The following is a 25,756-nucleotide window of genomic DNA, read 5'->3' on the forward strand; positions in this document are numbered from 1 at the left end:
CCCTCCCACTGCTTGTAAAAGCAGTCTAGAGGCTAATTAGCGGCTAGGATTGCTTTTACATGAAAGCCGACCGCTGGCTGAAAAGAATGATACTAAGATGATACCTAAACCTGCAGGCATCATTCTGGTATAACCACTCAAAGTCGTGAATGGCGTACCCGAAGACAAAAAAAATGGTTAACAATAAAACACAGTAAACGGTTAAGTATAAAAAATTGCATACCTGAAAAGCAAACATGATAAAACATAATAACAATAAAACATTGCAGAATAGAATACAGTAAAAAAGAGCAGAACAATAGAGAGAGAATAGACAGAGAGAGAGAACAATGAAACGACAACTATTTTTTTTTATGTTATATATTTTTTTTACACTTTTTTTTGTAACTGTAACTTTTATAACTGTAACCGGTTCCAGGTTCAGGTCTCTCAAAATGCGATGGCATCTTGGGAGACCCTGTGAAAGTGTACCTAGTCTGTGCAATGCTGTACCCTATGCTAATACTCAACTAGTGTATGGTAGCGTTCAAAACATTCACCAATGCAAAGACCAGGATTGTCAGGACAGGAGGGACAATAATAGCGGGTGTCACGCCTATATCCGCGCTTGCTGCAGACATGACATCTTTTTTGGGGGGGGGGGTTCGTTGGGTAGGGGTACTCGGGAGGACATAAAGAAAATGCCTCTCATGCAGCCGACTGCATTTGGTTGGGGATGTGAATGGGGGAAGTACGGGTGCTGCAGAAGGCAGTGGGTTCCCAATTAGGATTGGTGAATGCAGCAGGAAGGGCATTATGGGCACGACGGGCCTGTGTTTGTCTTCTTCTTGGTGGCAGCAGGACACTACTTGTGCTTGCCACCTCACCAGCTTGAACTGCACTTATGGGACTCGCCACGTCACCAAGTGTTACTGCAGTGCTGGTTTGACTACGACCAGGGTGTACTAGGCCGCTGGTGCTTGCCAGTTCACCAAAGCGCTACCAAAAAAACTGTTAGCGATCGCAGGGATCAGGCCTGACTCTGCAAACGCTGCAGTTATGCGTTTAGTGTTTTGTAAGTGACAGTGATCGATCGATACTGCACTTGGGTGGGCTGGGCCAGGCGGAGGGGCAAAACGCAGGTGCTAGCATGTATCTGGGCTGATCTCGCTAACACTGCGTTTTTGGGAACCCTAAACTGCTGGGGACGCTAGTATAGATCTGATCGGATCAGATATTGATCCGTTCAGATACTATACCACTAAGGGAGGTGTACGGTGCGTGCGTGGGTGTTAGCGCTACTAGCGCTAACCTGACGCTGCTTGAGGCTGGTGCTTGCCAGTTCACCAAAATGCTACCAAAAAAACTGTTAGCGATCGCAGGGATCAGGCCTGACTCTGCAAACGATGCAGTTATGCGTTTAGTGTTTCATAAGTGACAGTGATCGATCGATACTGCACTTGGGTGGGCTGGGCCGGGCGGATGGGCAAAATGCAGGTGCTAGCAGGTATCTGGGCTGATCCCGCTAACACTGCGTTTTTGGGAACCCTAAACTGCTGGGGACGCTAGTATAGATCTGATCGGATCAGATATTGATCTGTTCAGATACTATACCACTAAGGGAGGTGTATGCTGCGTGCGTGGGTGTTAGCGGTAATGGCACTAACCTGACGCTGCCTGGGCGATCAGGGGGCTAAACCTTTATTCGGTAATAAACGGCGGGTGCCCTGACACTATAAAAAATAAACTAACCAGCGTCACCCGTAACAGTTATACGGAGATCACTGGTGAAAGGGTTAACTAGGGGCAATCAAGGGGTTAAAACCTTTACTAGGTAGTATATGGGGGTCCCTGACGCTATAAAACGCTGACGGCGAACCTAAATATTTACCTCCCTAACTAGCGTCACCAGTGACACTAATACAGTGATCAGAAAAACGATCGCTTAGTGACACTGGCGACGGGGGGTGATCAAGGGGTTAAAACTTTATTAGGGGGGGTACCCTAGACCTAAAGGGGGCTAATACTAACTGCCCTACAACACTGTCACAAACTGACACCAAAGCAGAAATCAGAAAAAAAAAAAAATGCTTGGTGTCAGTGTGACAGGAGAAGGGGGGAGGGGGGAATCGGGGGGTAAAATGTATGCCTGGCATGTTCTACTGTGTGTGTGTTTTACCATCACTCGGATGTCTTCTCTCCTCGGCGCCGGAACGGAAAATACCGAGCCGAGGAGAGATGACATCACTTCCTCTGCTGCTGTTTACCATACAGCAGGAGAGGAATGATCTCATTGGCCAGGAGAGATCGGGGGGGGGGGCAGGAATGGATGTCCTCCCCCTCACCTCCGATCGGACCCCCCGCCCGCGGGAGGCAGCTCACATACAGGTACGTGATTCTGCCTGCCCAGTGCCATTCTGCCGACGTATATCGTCGTGAGGCGGTCGGCAAGTGGTTAAACACAGAACAGAAATGGGAATTCTTTAAAAAGACTGTTTGGGACCTCACTGCAAAGTATATTCCCATGAGCAATACTATGTGGCTCACGGCCAAAGTTAAAAAAGCTATAAACAATAAGAAAAGAGATTTTAAAAAATATAAAAATGAAGGAAGACTAGTGTCGCTTAAATGTTACAAAGAATTTAACAGAATATGTAAAAAGGAAATCAAGGATGCAAAAATTCAAAATGAACGGCAGATTGCAAAAGACAGTAGGACAAACCCCAAAAAAGTCTTCAAATATATTAACAGTAAAAAGGCCAGGTCTGAGCATGTAGGCCCTTTACAAAATAATGTAGAGTGGGTGACTAGGGACAAAGAGAAGGCTAATTTATTAAATACTTTTTTCAGCTCTGTGTATACAAAAGAGCATGGGGGAGCTCATGTCCATAATAGGGGTGGTATTGACACAGCCCCGAATGATCCACAATGGCTCAAAAGTGATATGGTCCAGAAATATTTAGACAGAATAAAGGTGGATAAAGCACCTGGACCTGAGGGCATCCACCCACGGATCCTAAAAGAATTGAGCTCAGTAATTTCAAAGCCATTGTATCTAATTTTTAGGGACTCATTAATGACAGGAATAGCACCACTGGATTGGCTCAGGGCGAACGTGGTGTCTATATTTAAAAAGGGATCAAAGTCTTTACCAAGTAACTATAGACCTGTTAGTTTAACTTCTATAGTCGGGAAGAGATACTGGAGCGTTTATTAAAAGACCACATAGACGAGTTTTTGCTGGAAAAATACATTTTAAGCAACAGACAGCATGGATTCATAAAAGACAGAAGTTGTCAAACTTGATTTCTTTTTATGAAGAGGTAAGTAAAACCTTGGACAGAGGGGTGGCTGTGGACGTGGTATACTTGGATTTTGCAAAAGCGTTTGACACAGTTCCTCACACGCGGCCCATGTGTAATGTAAAGTCTACAGGCTTGGAAATATCAGTTTGTAAATGGATAGAAAACTGGCTAAAAGACAGAATTCAGAGAGTAGTGGTTAATGATTCTTACTCCGAATGAGCTAAGGTTATCAGTGGTGTACCCCAAGGTTCAGTGCTGGGACCCTTACTTTTTAATATCTTGATAAATGATATAGGGTCTGGGATCAAAAGAAACATTTCTGTCTTTGCAGGTGACACCAAGCTATGCAGTGGAATAACGTCCTTACATGATGTCTCCAATTTACAAGCCGACCTCAATGCACTGTCTAATTGGGCGACTATATGGCAGATGAGGTTTAATGTTGAGAAATCTAAAGTTATGCACTTGGGGGCTAAAAATATGCATGCGTCATACATGCTAGGAGGAGTACAACTGGGGGAATCCGTGGGGGAGAAGGATCTGGGGGTTTTGGTAGATCATAAGCTCAGTAATAGCAAGCTGCAGTTTCCAAAGCGAGCAAAGTCCTTTCTTGTATTAAGAGAGGTATGGACTCTAGAGAGATAGATATAATTTTGCCCCTGTTCAAATCATTAGTAAGACCTCATCTGGAATATGTAGTTCAGTTTTGGGCACCAGTTCTCAAAAAGGATATTGGGGAACTGGAGAAAGTGCAGAGAAGAGCAACCAAACTGATAAGAGGCTCAACTATAAGGAAAGATTAGAGGAACGGAGTTTATTCACTCTTGAGAAGAGGAGAATAAGGGGGGATATTGATCAACATGTTCAAATATATAAGGGGTCCATATAGTGAACTTGGTGTTGAGTTATTCTCTTTATGGTCAACACAGAGGACACAGGGGGAACACTTTACGTCTAGAGCAAAAGAGATTTCATCTCCAAATATGGAAAGGTTTCTTCACAGTAAGAGCTGTGAAAATGTGGAATAGACTCCCGCCAGAGGTGGTTCTGGCCAGCTCAGTAGATTGCTTTAAGAAGGGCCTCGATACTTTCCTAAATGTACATAATACAACTGGGTACGAACGTTTATAGGTAAAGTTGATCCAGGGAAAATCCGATTACCTCTTGGGGGGGATCAGGAAGGAATTTTTTCCCCTGCTGTAGCAAATTGGAGCATGCTTTGCTGGGGTTTTCTGCCTTCCTCTGGATCAACTGTGGGTATAAAATTGGGTATATTGGATTGTACGATATTTTTTATTTTATTTATTGTTTTTAAGGTTGAACTGGATGGACTTGTGTCTTTTTTCAACCTGACTAACTATGTAACTATATAAAACCAGGTACTCGCTCCCCCCCCAAAAAAATCCCAAATGTGGCAGTGGAGGAGGGGGGTGCAAACAAGCAGAACTTACCCTTTAGGATGAAGTTCTGCTTACTGACCCCTTTCACACTGGGGCCGCGGCAGCGCTAAAGCGCAGCTCGTTTTGGCGGTACTTTAGCGCTGTTTAACCACTTAAGGACCGAACCTCTTTTTTACACTTAAGTTAAAATTAGTTTTTTGCTAGAAAATTACTTAGATCCCCCAGACATTATATATTTTTTTTCCTAACACCCTAGAGAATAAAATGGCGGTCGTTGCAATACTTTCTGTCCCACCGTATGTGCGCAGCGGTCTTGCAAGTGCACTTTTTTTGGAAAAAATACCCTTTTTTATAATTAAAAAAATAAGACAACAGTAAAGTTAGCCCAATTTTTTTTATATTGTGAAAGATGATGTAACACAGAGTAAATTGATACCCAACATGTCACGCTTCAAAATTTCGCCCGCTCGTGGAATGGCGATAAACTTTTACCCTTAAAAATCTCCATAGGCGATGTTTAAAAATTTCTACAGGTTACCAGTTTTGAGTTACAGAGGAGGCCTAGGGCTAGAATTGTTGCTCTCGCTCTAACGATCGCGGTGATACTTCACATGTGGTGTTTGAACACCATTTTCATACGTGGGCGTTACTCGCGTATGCGTTCGCTTCTGCGCACAAGCTCGTCGGGACGGGGTGCTTTAAAAAAAAAAATTTTCTTATTTATTTTACTTTACATTTTTTCATTTTGACAGTTTTTTAAAAAAAAAAAACTTTTTTGGGTCACTTTTATTTCTATTACAAGGAATGTAAACATCCATTGTAACAGAAAAAAAGCATGACAGGGCTCTCCTCTATTCTGCTACTGACCACTTCTATGACAAAATCTCTCCCCTGTCCTGCCCCAACCAAGCCACCTCCATCTACAATAAATCCCTGTCCTCCACCCTGGAAAAGCTAGCTCCCCTCACTACACGCAGAATCAGGCCTCGACCCCTACAACCCTGGCAAACAGAAGACACTAAAATTCTCAAAAAACGCAGTTGCGCTCTTGAGCGCCTGTGGCACAAGACTAAGTCTCTCAAAGACTTCAACCAATACAAATCTGCCCTCTAAAAATACTATTCTTTCCTTCACACTGCCAAGCAGACCTATTTTACAACTCTTATTAATACCTTCTCATCCAGTCCCCGTAAACTCTTCTCTACCTTCAACTCTCTACTTCGTCCTCCACCCACTGACTCAATCACTGCCCAGGAGATTGCTAATCACTTCAAAAACAAGATTGATACGATCCGTGATGAAATCTCCACTCTACAGGTATCTCCCCCAGTTAAGATCCCATGTCAACAGCTACAATTAACACTCCCCTTTTTCAAATCTGCTACTACAGAGGAAGTTGCTAAACTCCTTTCTAGCGCCCACCTAACCACCTGCCCCCTGGACCCTATTCCCTCTCAAATACTACGGTCGCCCTCTGACTCTATCCTACACTCTCAAACCCATATCTTCAATCTCTCCCTCACCGCTGGCATTTTCCCCAATGCTCTAAAACATGCACTGGTCACCCCCATACTTAAAAAGCCGTCCTTGAACCCTACCAATCTTAACAACCTACGCCATATCTCCTTGCTCCCCTTTTCCTCTAAACTCCTTGAACGCCTGGTTTACAACCAACTGAGTGAGCACCTCATTAAGAATAACCTTCTTGATCCCCTTCAATCTGGATTTCGCCCTCAACATTCCACAGAAACTGCTCTTTTAAAACTCACGAATGACCTACTAACTGCAAAAACCAACGGACACTATTCTGTACTCCTACTTCTTTACCTTTCAGCTGTCTTTGATACGGTTTACCACCCCCTCCTCCTCAAAAAACGTTACTTCCTTGGGCTCTGTGACTGTGCTCTTCAGTGGTTCTCATCCTACCTATGCCAACACACCTTCAGTGTCACTTACAATTCTACTTCCTCCACTCCTCTTCCCTTCTCTGTCGGGGTTCCCCAAGGTTCTGTTCTTGGACCTCTTTTAATCTACACCTCTTCCCTGGGTCAGCGGATAGCCTCCCACGGCTTTCAATATCATTTCTACGCTGATGACTCACAAATCTATCTCTCCACCCCTCAACTCACTCCATCAGTCTCCTCATACATCACTAACTTACTAACAGACATATCTGTATGGATGTCACACCACTTCCTCAAACTCAACTTGCCCAAAACCAAGCTTATAGTTCCTCCCCCACGTGCCTCTTCCCCTGACTTATCTGTCAAGAGCAGTGGCACAACAATCCACCCATCCCCACATGTCAGCGTGCTAGGTGTTATCCTGGACTCTGAACTCTCCTTTCAGCCCCACATCCAATCACTTTCCAAAGCTTGCCGCCTCAACCTCCGCAACATCTCTAAACTACGTCCCTTTCTAACCAATGAAACCACAAAGCTCCTGATTCACTCCCTGGTTATCTCTCGCCTTGACTACTGGAACTCCCTCCTCATTGGCTTACCTTTAAATAGACGATCCCCCCTTCAGCCCATCACGAATGTTGCTGCCAGACTCATTCACCTTACAAACACGGTGCCTGCTACCCCTTTCTGCCAATCCCTCCACTGGCTGCCACTTGCCCAACGAATTAAATTCAAAATACTAACATTAAGTTACAAATCCATCCACAACTCTGCCCCCAGCTACATCACTAACCTAGTCTCAAAATACCAACCTAATCGCCCTCTTCGTTCCTCCCAAGACCTCCTGCTCTCTAGCTCCCTCATCACCTCTTCCCATATCCGCCTCCAGGACGTCTCCCTAGCCTCGCCCATCCTCTGGAATTCGCTACCCCAATCTGTCAGACTGTCTCCAAATATATCCACTTTTAGGCGATCCCTGAAAACTTTCCTCTTCAGAGAAGTCTATCCTGCCTCCATCTAACAACTGCACTATTTTCTCCATTAGCTCATACTCCACAGCTATTAGGCCCCTTTCACACGATCGGACCGTTCAGGTCCGCCTGTCAGTTTTGACGGCGGACCTGAACGGGCGCTCCATGTTAGCCTATGGAGCGACGGATGTCAGCGGAGACATGTCTGCTGACATCCGACTTGGTCCGATCCGCTGAAAGCAGACGGATGGCCCTACGTCCAGATCCGTCGCTGGTGGATCGGGTGAGATCTGATGAAAACGGACATGCTGTCCGTTTTCATCCGATCCCTCTATAGGCAGCAGTGGCGCCTGACAAGCCCCTCCCCGCTCAGTGAGCAGAGAGGGACCTGTCATCTGCCGGCTCAGCGGAGATCAATGGAGAGATCTCCCGCTGAGCCGGCGGACCAAGGCAGGCTCCGTGGAAACGGAGTCTGCCTCGTGTGAATGAGGCCTTACCCTTTTGTATAACTTGACCCTCCCTCCTAGATTGTAAGCTCTAACAAGCAGGGCCCTCTGATTCCCCCCTTGAATTGTATTGTAATTGTACTGTCTGCCCTAATGTTGTAAAGCACTGCGTAAACTGTCGGCGCTATATAAATCCTGTATAATAATAATAATGGCAGCACCTCTTAAATATGAGATCTAGGGTCAAAAAGACCACAGATCTAATATTTACACTAAAATGCAATAAAAAAAATTGAAAAAATAAATAAAAAATTTCTCCTTTAAGAGCTATGGGCGGAAGTGATGTTCGATGTCGCGTCCGCCCTCCAATGCCATGGAGCCGAGCAGGGGCCATCTTGCCCTCAGTTGGAAGCCAGTAATCCACGGGAGAGGACGCGATCATCTCCGCCGCTACTGGCGGGTCTGGAGTGCAGCGGAGACGACCGGAGCGAGGTGCATGGGCACCTCTCCCACCGCCAATAAAAGTGATCTTGTGGCGAATCTGCCATGGAGACCACTTTTATCCTAAAGAGAAACGCATGGCGTTCCCGAAATAACCAGTGTTATGGCAGCTAGCTGCTGCCATAACCCCAGTATTTAGCATCAAAGTACAGATGTACAGGTACCTTGTTTTGCAAGAAGTGGTTAAGCGGTGCTTTTTGGCCGCTAGTGGGATGCTTTTGACACCAAAAAAGTGGTTAAAAAGTCAAAGCAAAGCACTTTTAATTTATTGCAATGGGCAGGGGTGTTTTAGGAGCGCTACCAAACCACCCCAAAGATGCTGCTTGCAGGATTTTTCATAACGTTCCGCCATCGCACCACCCCAGTGTGAAAAGACACACTGGAATGAATGAGAAGAGGTTTTCAGGCGCTTAGCAGAGGCTATTTCTAGCGCTAAAGTGCCTGAAAACTGCCCCAGTGTGAAAGGGGCCTAAAAAAATGGAAGTGTGCATGCATTCATTGAGATCAATAGTAAAACTCTGCATCCCTCCCCTCCTGTCACACAAAGACACTGTTGTTGCTTTCAGAAGCAGCAGTAGACAGCAACAGGACCGGCACTGCTAACATCTATACTGCTCGTGTCAGCTAGTAGACACCTAAACCGACATAACTGCACTGAACCCATCTACCGGACCGTCCACGTTTCCGCACCGAACCCAGTTCCCTTATATTAGAAGTTCATTTCCTGCCCGCCCGCAAATCTCCCATCTGCGCTTTTCACACACGAGCATGCGCAGTGAGAAGAGCCTGCCCCTTCACACTCAGCCAATCCTGTTCCCGTCTGGTAAGCGAAGCGACGTCTCGCGAGATGATGTTTTCTGACATTTCATTTAAACTGTAGTTATAAGCAAGCGGGCAGAAGTGACGGGAATCTTAGCTGGAATAGCTGGTAAAGTTCTCGGCATTATAAACGTGTGTAGTTCTTTGGCGATGATAAGCTGTGATGTGATTCCTGTGCTATTTAGATATTATGTTTAGCTTTGTTAGGTTTTTTTCCGTCAGTCAGTGGGGTGTGTGGCGATTGTGAGGGACATGGATCACATTCCTCATAGACACATACTATGCTTGGCAGTCATCAGCCCCCCAGTGTCAGAATTTAGGGGGCCCTGGGATGGTACAACAACAAAAAGTGTATGGGGGGCTGTCATAGGGAAATGGGGGTACCATTGTGCTGTATATTGGCTTAATAAACTGCAGTATACACCGCATACATATACCCAAAGCCATTCTACGCACAAAATGTGCCCTGTTTCCTGTGTTATAAGCGAGTCCATGGATGCTCATAATCGAATGGATCCTATTTATTTTATTTATATACATATTTATATTGTGAAGCCTGCAATGCCCCACAGGGTTCTCTCTGTTTAAAGGATAAGTTCACCTTTAAGTTGAAGAAAAAAAAAAAAAAAAAAAGGAAGAAATGCACAGATTTTTGCTGGGAAAAAAACAAACATGCATTTATTATTCTTTTCCCCCCCAGGAGCCCACATAACATGGCACCCGTAATTAGTGGATCTGTGGGTGCAATGTCAGGCTCCAGCTATCTGCCAATACCTCTGTACAGGCTTTGTTAGAAAGCTGGAGGAAGTGTCTCTGCACTATGAATGTGCTACAAGACATCTGCCGCAGTGGAGGCCAGGACCTGTAGTTTATTCATTCACAGGTTGCACAATGACAATTTTAAATGTAACAGTGGCTGCGTGGAAAAGTACCCCCACCCACTGTCACAGGGCAGAGGGGTTGGGGAAAGGGGGTGTGCTGAAACATGTCACACTCTACATAACATTGTAACGTGTTATAAAGCATGGGTGTCCAACCTGCGGCCCTCCAGCTGTTGCAGAACTACAAGTTCCTTCATACCTCTGCCTTTGGGAGTCATGCTTGCAACTGTCAGCCTTGAAATGCCTCATGGGTCCTGTAGTACAGCTGGAGGGCCCCAGGTTGGACACCCATGTTCTAAAGGGTAAACCTATCCTTTAAAACAGAAGTATAGGTTTTGGTTTTTTTCTTTCCACATTCATATTTGCCTAGCTTAATGCAGCATCTGTCCCTCGACGTCTCTGCACTGAGAGCCAAGCGATCGAACACCGCCGATAGCTCGGTTCTCTCACCTCCCCGGAGAACTGCTGCCTGTCAATTGGCATCTCTCCTCTCTGATCCTTCACGCTCACTGGAGCGCTGGGCTGTGGAGGGGCAGGTAGCAGCTGTCTCAGGATCTCAGCTGCTCGCTGAGGAGGCTGGGAGGCTGAGGCGGCCATCAGTCCAGGCAACTGGCGGATCTAGACATTATTGTTGCGATGCCTGGACTGATTTCTGTAACGTCAGCAGAGAGCAGGCTTCAGTTCCCTATCTGCTGAAATCGGGTCACAGGAGTGCAAAACAAATTGCACTCCTGTTGTCCATAGGAGAAGCCCAGCCAAACGAGCTTAGGCTGGACTTCTCCTTTAATGCAGCAGAGACAGTGCCATGATTGGAGAAGAGGTGGTCATGTGACTGACAGGTCACATGACTGAGGCCCCCCCCCCCCCCCTATTTTTTTTTTTATTGTGCTCTGCAAACATTAGATGCCCTTCCAGTGGAAGGAAAAAATGCCCGGGGGGGGGTTGGGGATTTTTTTTTTTTTTTAATTTCAGGATGGGCTCACAGGATCAGTGACAGAATATGCCGTGTCCTTTTTTTTTTTTTTTTTTTTTTTTTTTTAAGGTAAATTAGCAGCCATGAGATTGATTTATTAAAGGGTTGGTTCACCTCTGCAAATTGACTGCCTTTGCCAATAAGGGGAGCCAATAGATAAAAACAAACTGTGCTGCTATGAAGCTTCAGCCATTAAAGTATTACTAAACCCACAACAGTTAAATCTGTCTGTATATGTAGAATTAGAATAGCATGCTTGTTATACTCACTGTGGAACTTAAGGGGTTAATCCTCTGCATTGTGTAAAAAGGCTCTTTGATCTTCTATGCACAAATCATCCCCCTCCTGCATGGTCTCTCTTGGTAAGGCCAGATAATACAGTCAGAGTAGTAAAGCTGCACATGCTCAGTTTGGTCTCTGCTGCTGGAGAGAACATTTCCTTGTTGAGCTGAGCTTTTCAGGTCACATGGTATTGACATCACACATTTGGGTGTGTATACAGATCCTAAATGACAGCCCAGTCCCTCCCTCCTCCTCCATGCATAGTAACTAAAAAAGAACACAGTGGGTGGGATGTCACATCTTAATTCATGGATGATTCGCCTCCCATTACAGCATGTGGACACAGGCTATAGTGGAAATCTCCTCCTACCTGAACACTCAGTGCTCTGGCAGAACCTGCAGTTTATCATGTTGCATACAGATCAGTCAAAAAGGTATATAGTTGGCAGTATTTTAATGTAAAAAGAAGATTTATAAGCTGTGCAGCCTACTATTTTCATATTACTGGGTTTAGTAACACTTTAATGCTCACCCCCACCATCACAAGAGCACACCCTCCTCTCGCATTCAAATCCTGTGCATGCTCAGTGCACTATCCATCCAAATACCATGGTTTAGATTTTGAATTTGAGAGAGTGTGCGCTAGCAAAAAGGCAGGGCTGGGGGGGGAATTCCGGCTGTTGGAGTTTTTCGGGCAGCTATTTGGAGGGGGGAAATGGACTACAGCCATAGCAGAGACAATGGGGTTGATTTATTAAAACTGGAGAGTGCAAAATCTGGTGCAGCTGTGCATGGTAGCCAATCAGCTTCTATTTCAGCTTGTACAATTAGGGCCAGTTCACACCAGATGCAGTTCCGTGCACTTTTTTTCTGCACTAAAAATGCATGCACAGGGTTTTCCATGTATTAGGAAGGAGAATCTTGGGCGGCTGTGACACTCATGGACACCACTGGGCAGAGAGGGACCTCACGTGTTGAGGGAGGGGAGGGGAGGGGGGGGGCTGGTGCACACAGAAAGCTTTTTATCTTAATACATTAAGATAAAAAGGCCTTCTGCCTTTACAACCCCTTTAAGAGTAGAGGCTGTTGACTAAGGATGAGCTCCAGCGTGTTCGCACACCCCACGTGCAGAGCCCGCCAGGAAGTCGGCACTGCGCTGTGCTAATCACAGGCAGTGAGACAGTTCCCGATCTCTAGCCGCGCATCAAGACAATGTCTCACTGCCTGTGATCAGCGCAGTGCCGACTTCCTGGCAGGCTGTGCACATGGGGTGTGCAAACGTACCAGAGCTCATCCTTACTGTTGACAAAGCTAAAGTTTACTGAGTGTAGTAAATAAGTTAAAGATGAACCAACCATGTTCAGTTTCTCTCAGTGTTTGTTGAGGACAGTCTTTCAACACTGGTTATAGCTCCTTCACTTGATTGAACATCAAAAATCAAAGGCACAGCTCCACATACCTCTGCACATACTGATCTATCTCAGTTTAGAATAGTGTGTTGTTGGAAGCAAGATGTATCTCCCCAGCTCTTCTGGATTAACCACTTCAGCCCTGGAAGAATTTGCCCCCCTTCCTGACCAGGTCATTTTTTGCGATACGGCGCTGCGTCGCTTTAACTGACAATTGCGCGGTCATACGACGTTGTACTCAAACAAAATTGATTTCCTTTTTTCCCCGAAAATAGAGCTTTGTTTAGATAGTATTTGATCACCTCTGCGGTTTTTATTTTTTATGCTATAAACAAAAAAAGAGCATCAATTTTGAAAAAAAAAAAACACAATATTGTACTTTTTGCTATAATAAATATCCCAAATTAAAAAAACAAAACAAACTATTTCTTCATCAGTTTAGGCCGATATGTATTCTTCTACATATTTTTGGTAAGAAAAAAAACAAAAACCAAAACGCAATAAGCGTATATTGATTGGTTTGCGCAAAAGTTATAGCGTTTACAAAATAGCGAATAGATTTATGTATGTATAGTATCCCAGAGCAGGGGCAGTGAACCTGGGGTGGCATGTTCTCAGGCTGCCCTGGAAGGGAGTCTAGAATTCTTTTACTCGAGGGGACCACCTCTCTCCATAAGAGTCCGTTTAGGATCAGGTACACTAGCAGTGTGGGATTTTTGACTCACGTCAGTCTTCCAGGGGAGAGTGCAGACTTGCGGTGTCCTGATGCTTGCAGAGCGGCCATTTCCACGCAGCCCAGCATCCTGGCACTGTGGGCTGATGACATCACTTCCGGCACTGTTGGCAGGAAGTTGCTCGGCGGCCATGTTTTTGGTATTCGGCCTGGTAAGCTCCATGTACTGTTCCAGTGGAGGCCCCTGATTCACAGCACCAGCTTGGGATCCTCACTGCTTGACTTTTCAGGGCTATAGAGAAAATGGTGGAAGCCATTTTTTCCATTCCTTGTGCTGGTAAGTCACCAGCGGGGAGACTGTAAGCAGGTCTGGGGCACCTGCAGACTCTGACTCTAAGGTAAGAAAGAGGCTAATGGGGTTTCCTCTTTTCTTACTCCCTGGTGGAGGGGGCACTGGGGGGTTTTGGTTTGTTTCTCTGTACTATCCACAAACCAGCAGGGCTGGTCTGGGTAGTCTGGCTATGTGTGTATACCTTTTTCCCTACTGGTGGTGGGGCTTCATTTTGGTTTTCCTAGATGGCTGGGGTGCCTGTCTCTCCTTGTAAAAGGCTTTTACCACCTTGTATCCTCCCCCTGTAGGACAAAGGATAGGAACAAAAAGAGCTAAAGGGGTGCCGCCTAGAGCAAAGATGTGCAGCCTACAAGTACAGGTTCTTTACTACCTGGACACCAGCTCCAGTGCTGCAACACTCTTTAAAGGATTTCTGGTTCCTGGAGAGCATGAAAAAAAATTATAAACTCCCCCCCCTCCTCTTTTGGAGGGAGAACTGCATGGTGGTTGGTTACCACCATTACTAGTAAAAAAAAATTTAATTGTGTTTATAGTGCAAAAAAAAAACAAAAACAAAAACGCAGAGATGATCAAATACCACTAAAAGAAAGCTCTATTTGTGGGAAAAAAAAGTATGTCAATTTTGTTTGGGTACAGCAGCGCATGACCGCGCAATTGTCAGTTAAAGCGACACAGTGCCGTCGCAAAAATGGCCTGGTCATTGAGCAGCCAAATCTTCCGTGGTTAATGACTGCTTGTTAATGCCTGCAGGTGTTGGCCTTCTGGTTGCACACTTCAGGGCTTATATGGTTGCCATCTCTTCCAAAGGTTTCAGCAGCTTTCATTTATCACTAGATTTGGACTTGTTATGAGCAGGGAGGCATTTGAGCTGACTTACTAAAACGGGAGAGTGCAAAATCTGGTGCAGCTGTACATGGTAGCCAGTCAGCTTCTAAATTTAGCTTGTTCAATTAATCTTTGACAAAAAAAAACCTGGAAGCTAATTGGTTTCTATGCAGAGCTGCACCAGATTTTGCACTTTTCAGTTTTAGTTAAAATGGAAGTCCAGTCAAAAATGAAAATTTTTCTATTAGTTTACATGTAAAATATCTTTACATTTGACATTAATTTTCTGTATAGCTGATTGTGTCACTTAGAAAGTCTAATCAAAGCCAATCAGCTTCTTCCTGTTCTTCAGGGACAACCTTACTTCCTTATTTCTGAATTCTGCATGGGGGCCTCTCACTTCCTTAAAACGTTGTCCTTCTCTGATACACGCCTTGCCCCTACCCCGCCTCTCCTTTTAGACAGACATGCCTAGACCTGCTCACCCCCATCCCTCCTCTCCTTCTCAGATCTTTTCCTGTCTTCACAGCCTCATTTTGGATAGCAGTTTCTCCTGAGAGAGACAGAGGGGGAGGGCAGGCTTTGGAAGTATGCTCTGTTTGTTAGAAACTTTAGGATAACAATGCAACATGCTGCAGATTTTCTATAGTATACAACCACATGGTTGTTTCTGCATGGCACTGTGATGGCATGGTGTGGCACACGCCCAACTGAGGGAACTCCATGTGAGTAAGTTAGCTACAAATGAGTTTAAGGCTCTAATTCCACTAGTGCGACTTGTCATGCGACTTTGGACACCTAGTCGCATGACAATTCAGCCCATTGATTTCAATTGCAAATATTCCCATCTATGTGACTTTGAAAAGGTGCCTGCACTACTTTAAAAGAAGAAATGGCCGCACTCTGTACTCAATCAAAATTCTTTTATTCAGAACATCCCAAAGTGTTGACAGAAAGCTGGTAAGTGCATTTCACACACTCCAAGTGTGCTTAGTCATTACACAAGTCGCATGACAATTCATACTAGTGTAGCCTTAGTCTACTTTTCCACTATTGCAACCACAAAGTTGCACAATTTAGAGTGCAAGTTTGATGCGACTGAGTGCAGCTTTGATCCAACTTTACGCTCTCTGGATCTAAGCCGCGTCAAAACATTGCAGGTACAAAAAAAAGGATTGCAGGTACCTTTTCAGTCGCATAGATGGGAACGGGTATCATTAAAATCAATTGTTCGCATGACAAGTCACATTATTTTGATGCGACTGAATGCAGCTTTGATCCAACTTTACACTCTCTGGATCAAAGTTGTGGTACCATTTCAAAGTCGCATAGATGGGAACGGTAACCCCCCCCCCCCATGTCCAGCTCCCTTCTCCTGTGCACAGCTATACTGTATATGTGCCTTGCACCTCCCCCCTCCTGTGTGGGTGGGGCTTTTTATTTCTTCATTTTCTCATGTATTAGGATGTACAATGAGAGAACACTGGGCAGGAACATATGATCAGCTCCTCCCATCCTGTATACGCCCACTGGCTACACAGTATCATTGCTGGGTTTTTTTTGTTTTTTTTTATAAAAAAAAAAAAAAGACCAAAAATTTTGAAAAAAAAAAAAAAGGTTTTTACTTTTTTTCTCTCAGTAAATTTTGTAACTAAGTAATTTTTCACCTTCACTGATGTGCACTGAAGAGGCGGCACTCATGGGCACTGATAGGCTGAACTGGTGGGCATTAAGGTGGCACTGGTGGGCACTGATAGGTGGTACTGATGGGCACTGATGGTTGGCATTGATTGACAGCACTGATAGGCAGCACTGATTACCAGCAATGACTAACATCGCTAATGGGCACTAATTGGTGGCACTGGTGGGCACTGATTGCTGCCGCTGGTGGGCACTGATAGCTGGCATTGGTGGGCAATGGTGGACACTGATTTGTGACACTATATTGCAATAGTGTAATTGGGGGACTAATGATTAGTGCCCTGATTACATTCCTATATGTCCCCCGCGTGGAGATGCTGCTGATCATCTCTCCTTGCCACACTCTCTGTCAGTGTGAGGCGAGGAGAGCAGATTACTGGCACTTCCTTGTTTTTTTTTTTTTTTTTTTTTCCAAAATCTTTTTATTGGTTTTTAAAAAGAGAAACAAAAACAGATAAAGAGAACAAACAGTTAAACATACATTGGTCTAATATGATGTCTATGTGATCCTTGCAGGAATCACGCTGTCACCTTATTCATGAAAAATATATTATGAAATCAGTCATAGCGGTACAGTTTACTGGGTCATGAGGTGGTGCTATGTGCAGTTGTACATGGTAAAATAGCATATTGTAGATTATTGTGTACACCTGGCACCCGCTTGGGAGCTACTTTGTGATTGGGGTCTACTGAGAGGCCCCTGAAGCGGTGGAGGGATCTGCCAGCCACTTAGACCAGACTTTGCTATATTTGTTGGGGCAGCCTCTGTTGTCATATGTGTCTTTATACAGAGGTAAGCTATTGTTAGTTAATTAATTGTTTCCACAGGGAGAGAGGAGGGGGGGTTGGTTTGCGCCAACTAAGGGCTATAGCTTTACGGGCATAGAACAGGAGCAATCCCACCAGTGTGCGTACCGCCACCGTAGGAATTAGTTGTTCTACCAGGCCTAGTATGCAGATTGACATTGATGGTTGTAGTGGCACAGAGGTGATTTGTGTGATAAAATCCAATATCTCCCTCCGGTATCCGACAATTGCCGGACAGGTCCAGAAGATGTGGGTGAAGTCCCCAGGAGTCCCACCACATCTCCAACATCCGGGAGGGGAGTCGGGGTTCATTTTGTGTAGTCTGTGAGGGGTAAAATATGCCCGATGGACTATCTTGAATTGGATCAGGCGATCTCTCAGAGAGACCAGGGAGCTAAATGGGAAATCCCATATGTCATCCCAGTCATCGTTGTCAAAATTGGGGATGTCATGGGACAATTTAGATCTTAGCTTTTCCATAGTCGGGAGGGAGGTGACAGTCAGGTGTGAATATAATTGAGAAGTGGGTTTTTTCACACAATCTGATCTAAGAAGGTCCTCCAGTGAAGATTGGACTAGTTGAGGAGGGGAGTTGGAGAATTGGTGACTAAAGGCATGGGAGAGTCGAAGGAATCGGAAAAAATAGCACTGTGGTATATTAAAATCGGAGTTTAGTTTGGAGAGCGGGACTAGGGATTGATTGGAGATAATCTGTGCCACCGTTTTAATGTTAAATTTGGTCCAGGCATGAGGCTCAGGTAGTTTATAGATGTGCTCCTGGGTTGGGTTTATCCAAAGGGGAGCATTGGGTGAGATTGCCTCTTGAGGGTATTTTTCTAATTTGAGACCTGCCCCCCATGCACGCAGTGTGGTGCGCATGGAGGGTGTCAGTGGATAAGGGGCTTGAGGGCCTCCAAAAAGCAAAAATTTGAGCGCCTCTAGGGATCCCAGCACTGCCATCTCGACCTGGGTAGCTGGGTTGGAGGTGTCCGGATTGAGCCACCAAGCAGCTGTTACTAGCTGGGCGGCCAGATAGTACTTGTATAGATCTGGACACGCCAAGCCACCTTGGGAGGTCGGGCGTATCAGTGTTGACCAGCTGTATCTGGGGGATTGGGACCCCCATAGGAAAGAGGCAAGGAGGCGATGTAGTTGTATGAAAAAGGATTTAGGAATCCACTGTGGAGAGTGGCGAAATAAGTATGTAAATTTGGGGAGTATTTTCATTTTAAACAAATTAATGCGTCCCAACAGTGAAAGAGGCAACGATTCCCACGCCTTTAGCCGTTGCCGAGTCTCCTGAACCACCGGGGACAAGTTGAGGGGTAAGAACTCAGAAGCCTGCCTGGAGACCACCACCCCCAAGTATTTAAAATTCTCGACCCATTGTAGAGGGATGTCCGTGGGAGCTGTGTCACGGGCTGCAGGATCCACGGGGAACAGGAGAGATTTTGTCCAGTTAACCCTGAGGCCCGTGACAGAGGAGAAGGAGTTGAGGACCTGTAGGGCTCCCTCGAGTGATGGACCCGCGTCATTGAGGAAGAGTAGGAGGTCATCCGCATACAGGGCGACCCTCTCCTCCAGCCAGCCAACCCGTAGTCCCCTATTGTGAGGAGAGGTGCGAAGGGCCTCGGCAAGTGGCTCCATCGCGATGGCAAATAAGGCCGGAGAGAGAGGGCAGCCCTGCCGCGTGCCCCTGGACAGATGGAAGGACCGTGACAGGCCCCCTCCCAGCTTAATAGCCGAGGTGGGGTCACGGTAGAGGACCTTCATCCATTCAATGAAGATCAGGGGGAACCCCATCCTGCGGAGGACCTCCCAGAGAAAAGGCCACTCGACCGTGTCGAAGGCCTTCTCAATGTCCAGGGAGGCCACCACTCTAGATCCTTCACGGCACTTCCTTGTTTACATGTGATTGGACACAGCCGGTCACATGGTTAAAGGCTTTAGAGATTGGGGTCGCGCTGTGTCCTAGCAACACGGCGCGGCTGCGATCGCTGGGCTCCCCCGCGGGCTCGCGAGAACGGCCGTTCTGGGACACCGTCATATGACCTCGTCCCACTTGCCGCCATATAGCAAAATGACTGCTGCAAAGTGGTTTCAATATCCTGACTGGGCGTCATATGATGTCCTCGGGATATTAAGCCGCCGGGGGCGCGCATTCTGGCGATCGTTGTTGCGGTGTGTCAGTCTGACACACCGCAACTCCGATCTAGGAAAAGAGTCTCTGACGGAGACTCTTTACCACGTGATCAGCCGTGTCCAATCACGGCTGATCACGATGTAAATAGGAAGAGCTGGTGATCAGCTTTTCCTCACTCGTGTCTGACAGACGCAAGTAGAGGAGAGCCGATCGGCTGCTCTCCTGACAGGGGGGATCTGTGCTGACTGTTTATCAGCACAGCCCCCCCTCGGATCCCACCCAGGACCACCAGGGAAGCTGCCCACACTGGACCACCAAGTATGCCCCCTAGACCCCCAGAGAAATACTAATCTGTGCCCAGGCAGCTGCCAATCAATGCCCAAGCAGCTGCCAATCAGTGCCCACTCACACACCTACCACTGCCAGTGCCACCAGGGATGCCTATCAGTGCCACGTATCAGTGCCCATCTTTGCAGCCTATCAGTGCCACCCATGAGTGCCTATCAGTGCTGTATATCAGTGCCCGCTCATTGGTGCCACCTCATCGGTGCCGCCTTATCAGTGAAAGAAAAAACTTACTTATTTACAAAATTTTTTAACAGAAACAAAAGCAAAACTTTTATTTTTTTCAAAATTTTAGGTCTTTTTTTTATTTGTTTAGCAAAAAATAAAAACCACAGAGGTGAACAAATACCACCAAAAGAAAGCTCTATTTGTGGGAACATAATGATCAAAATGTAGTTTGGGTACAGTGTTGTATGACTGCGCAATTGTCATTCAAACTGCGACAGCACTAAAAGATGAAAATTGGTCTGGGCAGGAAGGTGTATAAGTGCCTGGTATTGAAGTGGTTAAACCCTGGTTCACATTGCAGCGATTTGGCATGTGGTTTGATATGTCAAATCAGCAGCTATTGCCGTCAATGGCACCATCCGAATCGCTGCTACGCTGCATTTGCGGCGCTGCACAGATCCCCAAAAGTAGTTTCTGCACTACTTTTGGCAACTTCGGATGTGATTTCAATAGACACCTGGGCAGAAACACGCACAGATATCTCTGAAATTGCCCCGAAGTCAGGACTGACATGCTGAACTCGCATAATTTTGCTCTCGCTGTCAGGGTAAACCTAGGCTTAAGAAGACTTATATTTGCTTCAGTTCTAAGTAAAATATTTGGTTATGTCTAGGAGCTGAAGCTGTACCTTTTGTGAGTTAACAGTATCCGCTATGCACTCCAGTTTGTGTGCTTAGACTTCTATCACCTGGAGCTCCCTGGGTTCCTCCACTGGGTAGATCTATAATGGATGGTAGCCAGAGACTATCTATGACGTGATTATGCGAATTGTTGGCTTTGTGGCATAGGCATCAATTGCATATCTATTACTGTTTGGGTATTAGATGAATACGCTGACTCTGACCTCATACTTCACCAGTATGTTATGTCTCTATGTATTTAAAATGCACAAGATTGGAGCTAAGCTTGTGTTATTTTGTTTATATTCTTTTAGTACCATTGTGGATCATACCTCATATGTGATTCAAAATCTCGACTCTGCATGTGTAATAGTTCAAATGGTCTGCTTAAAGTTTAGCCCTCATTGGTATATGTGGCTGTATGAATTTGGAGGCCTTTACCTGACCTTTACATTGTCTCCTGCAATCTGCAATATGTTGTCTTGATGCATTAATGTACATGGACAACAGTGGTGTAAATGGATTAGAGAAGAAATCTCTGGTCGCTGAGACCTTACCATGGTATCTTTATGCTATCTCTCAGGCTATACAGACATAAAAATTCCACAACCTATTACATTATATTTGTTATTACATTAGTCATCTTTGAGAGATGGTCCTTTTGCAGAAGGTTCTGCAAAATTTGTGTTGAATTGAATACACCTTAATACTAGTCCTGTGTATTCTACAAGGTACTTGTATTTTTGCTGCTGAGCCTTCATTTATCAGAGGATCAAATCCCTTATGTTCAACACACATGACCATATTTTCTCCCCGTGCCTGAATCTGGTAAGGTTAGAGGACATGGTTCCCGTCATCTACCATTGGAGGTAGACGGAAGAAGTAGAGCAATCTTCTTTTTAAGGCAATAACTTTATAAAGTAATTTTAGATTTCCTCAGCTTAGTGTTGTTCTTCCTCCATTGGAGGTCTTAACGTTGTAGTTGAATATGTAAAACCAAATCGATTGCAACACTGGGCCCTTTAACCACTTAAAACCCCGGACCATTTGGCTGCCCAAAGACCAGAGCACTTTTTGCAATTGCAACTGCGTCGCTTTAACTGACAATTGTGCGGTCGTGCGACCCAAACAAAATTGACGCCCTTTTTTCCCCACAAATAGAGCTTTCTTTTGGTGGTATTTGATCACCTCTGCGGTTTTTATTTTTTGCGCTATAAACAAAAAATTAGCGCCAATTTTGAAAAAAATGCTTTATTTTTTAGTTTTTGCTATAATAAATATCCCCAAAAAATATATAAAAAAACATTTTTTTTCCTCCAGTTTAGGCCGATATGTATTCTTCTACATATTTTTGGTAAAAAAATATCAATAAGCGTATATTAATTTGGTTTGCACAAAAGTTATAGCATCTACAAAATAGGGGATAGTTTTATGGCATTTTTATTAATAATTTTTTTTTTTTTATATTAGTAATGGCGGCGATCAGCGATTTTTATCACGACTGCCACATTATGGCGGACAGATCGGACACTTTTGGCGCGATTTTGGGACCATTCACATTTATACAGCGATCAGTGCGATTAAACATGCATTGATTACTGTGTAAATGTGACTGGTAGTGAAGGGGTTAACCACTAGGTGGCGCTGTAGGGGTTAAGTGTGTCCTAGGGAGTGATTCTATCTGTGGGGGGGCTTGGCTATGGGTGACACGACACTGATTACCGCTCCCGATTACAGGGAGCTGTGATTAGTGTCCTTGTCGCTAGGCAGAATGGAGAAATGCTTGTTTACATTAGCATTTCACCGTTATTCCTCTTCGTGAGACGATCGCGGGTATCCCCGCGGACATCAAGTCTGCGGGACCTGCGATCACACTCACGGAGGTCGCGGCATGCGCCCGCAAATCGCTTCTTAAAAGGCAACGTACAGGTACATTAATCTGCCTGTACGTGCCCTTCCGCCGACGTATATCGGCGTGAGCCGGTCGCCAAGCGGTTTATTGGGGTTGTGTGGTTACTATAATCTTTCCTAGGATTTATACAGTAGTATAAGCTTGTATGACTGGTGGTGTAACGGGCCATTTTTGCTGCAGATAATGGGCAGGGATATGGCCTGCAGATGTGGTATCATGACTTACTATCACTCTGACCTTTTTATTCCTGACTGGGCACATTGAACCCTTTCGCCGCCGGGTCCATATGTCGTACAGACCTGACAGCGGGGGGGGGGGGGGGGGTATTACACACAATCCGGTGGCTGCAGCCTCCGGGATTGTGTGTGAAACTCCTGCCTGTCAGGTGAGAGCATTCATGTGGCGGCACTGCTTTTTTGTCCCCTATGTTTTGCAAAACAAAATTAAGTTAAACCTAAGCACATAAAATCCCCCACATATACACACACACACACACACACACACACACACACACACACACACACACACACACACACGCGCATGCGTCGGGGCGCCTACGCCAAATATTGATTGCAATACACATGTTACATATTGCTGCGCACGCTGGAGTAAGAGCAAACACAAGACCACCTCCGTAACACTAGACTGATACATATAAGGGGCTTTAGAAGAGTCGCCTATAGAAAATATAGGGTACTGAAGTTTGATGCCATTTCACGGGCGCACAAAAATTTAAGGTTTGGCATGTTGGGTATCTATTTACTTGGTGCAACCTCGTCTTTTATGTTTTACCAATATTTGGGTAATTTTTTTGCATTTGTTTGCCCTTAAATTCACATTAGTGTGTTTTGTACTGAAAAACCTTTGTGGTAATATTGTGTGAGATTAAAAAAATTGGAACTACCACTATTTTATTGTCTAGGGTATCTGCTTTCAGAAAATATGTTTGTGGGTTTCGTGTAATCTTCAGGCCTTTTTTTAAACGTGTAAATAAAACGCAAAAACGGCCCTGGCAGCGAAAGGGTTAAGTTCAGTACTACTGTATATGTTAAAAAAAACGTCATTTACACAGCCATCCTAATAGAACAGGTATAGCAAATCAATATGAACAGCCTGTTACTGCTACAGGCTCAGTCTCCTGAAGTAGCAATCTGCATTACTTAACACGCACTAGTATCACAATGGGCCATTTGGTGCAGGATTGGAGTCAGACTTCTAACATTGGGCAGAGCACCTGTCATTCATAAAATAGTCAGGTTAATTTTTTTACCCAGTTCCTTTCCAAACACTCACATTGCTGCTGTACCAGCATTCAGCGGGTAGAAAGGTTATAGGCATATGCATTTTGGGTATGTATGGCATTGGGGGCGAAATCTCATCCTAGATAATACCAGGGCCTATTATCTAAATGTGCTTAGGTATCTCTGGTATGAAGTTTATTATGTAGGGTGTGAGTTATCATTGTATCTGATTGTCCTTGCATATCGCTCATATGCCTAGTTTTTGTAATCCTTTCCCATGGTGGCTTCAGATTTTTTGTGATTCTGCCTTTTTGTGGAGATACTAAAGAAGCAGAATTAAATAAATTGGTTGTAAGTTTTCCCATAGCCTTCAATGAGAGATCTAAAGATTGGAGATCCACCTCTAGTTTGTTCTGTTCTGGGGCCTAAACAAAGGCAAGAGGGTGTCAAAATATTACTTTCACAAGGCGATTGAAATCTGCAATGATGGGAGCTTACCAAGCATCATTGCTGGTTCTTGGTGTTGTAAAACAGCAACCAGGTCCAGCTTCCAAACCTTCATGGAAGATTACCGACTGGACCTGTTCTCAAGCCAGGAACAGGCTGTCTGGAGGAAGGTGCTTCAAGCTGTGTTCCCACCCTAATCAGGTAGTTCTTTTTGGTCCTCTCCTTGGTAAGCCGTCCTGGAAGATGACTTGGGAAAGCCTTACGTGTGCCCGCTCCCACTTCTGCCCGGATCTAGTTAAAGCGGAAGTAAACCCATCCATAAAACAGTTTCTTTTCCGGCATGTGCCGGAAATGTAACACTCCCATTGGTTGTGCTCTCAACAAAACTGTCAAACCATCCAATGGCTGGTGTCATAACTGATCACATGTGCAGTATCATGGCAGTTGTAGATTAAACAGAGGCAAAGATGGCAGCTTCCTTGGTTGAAAACGATACAGTATTTGTAACTGCTGACTTTAATTTTTTGGGGGGAGACTAAAGCTCCTCTGTAATTTCCCTTGGTGGTGAGTAGGCTGTATACAGAGTGGTTTACTGGTTTTATTTGGGCCTCCCAACTCCTCTTTATTTTCATCTATCTTGGGGCAGTTATTTTAACGTTTTCTGCCATTCCTGCTGTTACCATTTTAAAGCACAGGAAGTTTTTCCTTTTATTAGGAACTGTGTTGTTTCATGGAGAGTACAGTGCACCTATCTAGGAATTGGTCAGAGAGTCGGAGCTCACTCCCAAATGTGTCTCCTATTGGTGGAGAACTTTCTGCAAGCTACACTATGTACTTTCTTCTGCTTCCTTAGCTACTTCCTGCATCTAGGGACACAGTAGCTATCCTGGAACTGGCATCGAAAGAGCTTACAAGGGGGCATATTTTTTTAATGACAACCAGAGTTCAACTTTAAAGTGATTGTAAAGGCAGAAGGTTTTTTATCTTAATGCATTCTATGCATTAAGATAAAAAAAAACCTTCTGTGTGCAGCAGCCCCCCTAATACTTACCTGAGCTCCATCTCCATCCAGATGTGCATGAGTGCCTCGGCCTTCCGTGACTCTTCCTCCTGATTGGCTGAGACACAGCAGTGCCATTGGCTCTTGCTGCTGTCAGTCAGTTAACCAGTCAGGGGCTGGGCCGAGCCGTAGCTGTGTCTGGCAATGCAGAGCAGTGGCTCGGCTTGGATGCCCCCATAGCAAGCTGCTTGCTGTGGGGGCACTTGATGGGGGGGAGGGGCCAGGAGCACAGAGAAGGGACCTGAAAAGAGGAGGATCTGGGGTGCTCTGCGCAAAATCACTGCACAGAGCTGGTAAGTATGACATCTTGTTATTTTTAAAGAGAAAAAAAAAATGAGACTTTAATATCACTTTAAGCTGTGGTTGTTCTTTAATCTAGTTGCAGATTTGCTTTCTCCTTTGGAAGTTTCACGTACATTTTTATTTTTTTTTCATCCTTGCCCTCTGCATCCCTGTTGTATCCTCTATTGCAGACTTCAGATCACTCGCAGACCTCTTTCGCCCACTGCTGGCTCTCATAATTCTAAGGCCA

General features: G+C 45.1%; 1 protein-coding gene across 5 annotated transcripts in view; it reads left to right on the plus strand.

Moving 5' to 3' along the window:
* Nucleotides 1-25,756, plus strand: part of SPDL1 (spindle apparatus coiled-coil protein 1) — a 140,691-nt gene that overhangs the window by 8,287 nt on the left and 106,648 nt on the right. The window contains exon 1 of one of the 5 annotated variants that reach the window (XM_073620723.1): nt 9,291-9,434. The exons of 3 other annotated variants lie outside the window; for them this stretch is intronic. The gene's annotated coding sequence lies outside the window, so the exon portion shown is untranslated. Of the gene's footprint in view, nt 1-9,290; nt 9,458-25,756 lie in introns of those variants that run through there. One more of the 5 variants, XM_073620725.1, reaches the window with a different exon arrangement.

Source organism: Aquarana catesbeiana, linkage group LG03 (genome assembly GCF_042186555.1).
Source record: "Aquarana catesbeiana isolate 2022-GZ linkage group LG03, ASM4218655v1, whole genome shotgun sequence".
Lineage (NCBI taxonomy): Eukaryota > Metazoa > Chordata > Amphibia > Anura > Ranidae > Aquarana > Aquarana catesbeiana.